We start from the raw sequence: 3,489 nt of genomic DNA on the forward strand, positions 1-3,489 counted from the left end.
GTTTTTTTCCTCTTGAAAAAAGAAATTATCATTAGAGTAAGTTAAGAATTTATAAGCTGCTCTGCTTTGGTGAGTGGTGGGGAGAGACAGAGAGAAACAGAGAGACAGAAACAAAAAACAGAGAAAGGGAAAAGGAAAAAGAGTGCAAAAGAGACAAAGAATGCTAAGGAGAAAGAAAGGCAGAGATACAGAGAAAGAAAGAGAGAAGACAGATAAGTGCTATTATTATCCCCATTATATAGATGAAAAAACTGAGACTCAGAGAAGTTGAGTGATTTGCACAATGCCATAGAGAGAGACCTGGAGAGAAACAGAGACAAAGATAGATACAGAGAGAGTTCTAGAAGTTATCTGGATTTTCTAAGTCCCTTCTCACTACTGTCATGCTTCAGTACCAGGTTTGTGAACTATGTTTCCTAAATTCCTCACCTATTTTTGCTTTCTTTCCAGGTCATCTGCAATCCCATGCTTTCTGGGTTGCTTCACATGAGCATATCTTATTTTTTTAATTGTTTACTTTTGTTTACATTTAATGCTAATCATATGCTGTTTCAATAAGAACAATATTGATTCTCTATATGTGACTCTAGTCAACTATCCAGTGGTACAAATTAGCCTTAAGTTACATTTATTGAATGAAAGAGATTGAGTGATCAAAGGAGGTCAGGGAGTAAAGAGGGAAAAGTGGAAGGGTGCAAAAGCAAAGAACTAAACATGCCTGGAAACTTAATAATGCTACCTTCCATGCTAAGTTCTTCTTAGGGGGAAATGAAAGCAAAGATGAGTAGCCACAGATTGTTGAACTAGCAACATGCTTTTAAGAAACATTTTGGCACAGGTTGGTTTTTTGTTTGTTTTGTTTTAACAGCAAAACCACTTCAATAAATTGTCCAACACAACCTGTAACTTCAAGCTAAATATCCAATTAATTTTAAATATTGGTATAAAATTTGGTTTAGAGAATTACAAAAAAGAAAAATGCCACCACTTGTACCCTATCGTGAAATAAACTTCTCTCCTAAACTCTTGCTTTACCTGAAGTCTAATGACTTTTGACTGTAATTGCCATTTCTAATGGTTATCTTGCCATACTTGACATGGTGACAACACAGTAAAGCTGAAAAAGCCTTTATGCAGTCCTAATAGTATCTTAAAGGGCCTAAAAGCTGGGACCAGTAAAATCCACTGAAATTCATGCTTGCCTTTGAGAACTTTGAAAATTGTTAAAAAAATAAAACAAAACAGTGCAGGAAACTATATTCCGAGATCAAATATAAAAGATTTGGTGGTTCTCAGTGACAGTGAGGAATTTGGGGGGCAGGGATGGGGAGGAACAGGGAGGTGGTCAGAGATGGATTCTCTTGTTGCCTTTGATGTCTCATTGGTTTTCATCTTCCATAGCCTGAAGAGTTCCTTCTGTTCTCAGCATCACCTTGAGCCAGATAAAAGAATGGAGTATTTAAAAAAAAGAATCTTGTCTATGTGGGAGGACTGACTTGAAGTGACTGTGAGAGAGTCTGGATTTTGAAAGGACAAGGGAAGGCATTACTGCCCTCTGGCAAACCCTGGCCTGGGCAAATCCAGGTTATCATGAAACAGTTGCATGATAAGTATAGAGTTTTTATAGATTTTCTCTTCACTCAGTGTATCCAGTTCTGTGATTGTGTCATCAAAAGCAGCTTTTGCCAACCTCCAGAAACAGAGGAATTAAGAATTTCATAGTAGAATACAGAAATGTTGAAAGGGAGACCTAAGTAGACTGCGTGTGTTGGCAGAAGTCCTGTCGCTGAAATACTACTAGCAGCTTTATCAGCTGCTTTATAAGGTACTATAGGCTATTGTCTCTTGTCTGTTCCCTGGAAAATTCAGCCAAATATCTGTGGAAGTCTCCTTTCATTTTATCCTGCAAAACCTTGGATTCACCAGTTTTTGTTACTCAAATGAAATCTTTGTCAAATATGGCCAGAATATCACAACAGATTAAATTTTGTTAAATCTCAATGATTTGCCAATATTCTTTATCATTTTTTTGTTTATCATCTCTCTTATTTTTTTATGTTAAAATGCTGCTGATTATTCATCAGGAAGCTCCTCTGGCTCCAATCACATTTTCATATGAAACTGACATGTCTTTCCTCAATTGTCAACTCCACATCCATTGCTGCTGCTTTCTTCATTGATTCCACTATTCTGTGGCCCTCTACCTACTCTGCCAGTTTCAACTACTACACCAGATCCTTATAATTCATAACGGCATTAGCTCCCGCAGCGTCTGCACAATGGCTGTCAGTGGGTGGTGACTCTGAAACTCTTCTCAGTCTTTTGCTCACTGTCACACATATCTTGATACGTAATTCTATTCTACTGCTCCTTTTATCTATTCTTAACATTTTGAATAAAGATAATATGATGAATAAATATAAGTAAATAAAAATAAATAAAAAATAAAAATAACAAAAATTTCTCTTCCAGAGAAATATTCTAGTTATAAGTCCCATCCAACCAAGTTTCATTAAGATAGATTAGGATCTCTAAGCCACTATGCTTGTTACCTATACTTTGTCCACTTATGTATAGACAACTGCCACTATGGGTTTTATTACTAGTTCTCTTTTGTGAATTATGGATCCTCTCTCCAGTTACCCTTTTTCCTGTAATATAGCTGCTACTCTATGATATCAGGGTTGGCAGACACTTGTGGGCAGTTTTCTCCTTCCTCCTCCAATTTCAGTTTTATGGCCACTTAAGTTCTTAAGACTCTAGGCCAGGGTCTTTTTGTTGGCCCATTTAAGGTGTACTTCATCCATGACTAAGGTCCCCATTTTTCTTGTATTTTAAGTTATGGTGAAGAAATCTATACCCCAGGTGGCATCTTCTTAACCAGCTGTTCACTTTCCCAATCCTACCTTCAATCATCTAACAACAGGAATGAAAACATTGCCTGTGTATTCTGATGATTTGCGATTTTTTTCCTTAAGACTTCATAAATTCCAATTTTGTTTGCTAGGTTGCAGGATCATATGGTACCACATCAATTAACTGATGACAGTTTTAGCATTTGACAGATTTGACAAGTAGGTATCAGGAGCACTTCATCATGTCATAGGAAGACATAAAACCTCTGTATTAGGTGGACAAATGGCCTCCTTTGTAGTTCTCATTGCTCCTAATGTTATTTATCTCTTCTTTCTATAGCTAATATTTATTTAGCACATTAAGGTATGCTAAGCACTTTACATATGTTATTTGATTTGGTCAGATTTTTCTGACTATTACCAAATTTCTTTCCTGGTTGTACTTTTAAATCAAAAACATCGTTCCCTGGGGTGCTTAGAAAGTCCAGTTCTACTCTCTAAGGGAAGAATTTTCTACCAATTATGTAGATCCAAATGCTCTATGGTCCTTTTTTTTCCTTTTATGAGTTCCATTCCTCCATGCTCTAACTTCTTGCCACAGACTGAGTCAGTCCCCTCTTCCTCTTCATAAGGC

General features: G+C 36.7%; 1 pseudogene; it reads right to left on the reverse strand.

Annotated features, from left to right (window-relative positions):
• Positions 1–1,545: 1,545 nt before the first annotated feature.
• LOC114053975 lies at positions 1,546–2,249 on the reverse strand (annotated as a pseudogene).
• Positions 2,250–3,489: the final 1,240 nt, after the last annotated feature.

The sequence above is a fragment of the Vombatus ursinus genome, unplaced genomic scaffold (genome assembly GCF_900497805.2).
Source record: "Vombatus ursinus unplaced genomic scaffold, bare-nosed wombat genome assembly UNPS02014812.1, whole genome shotgun sequence".
Lineage (NCBI taxonomy): Eukaryota > Metazoa > Chordata > Mammalia > Diprotodontia > Vombatidae > Vombatus > Vombatus ursinus.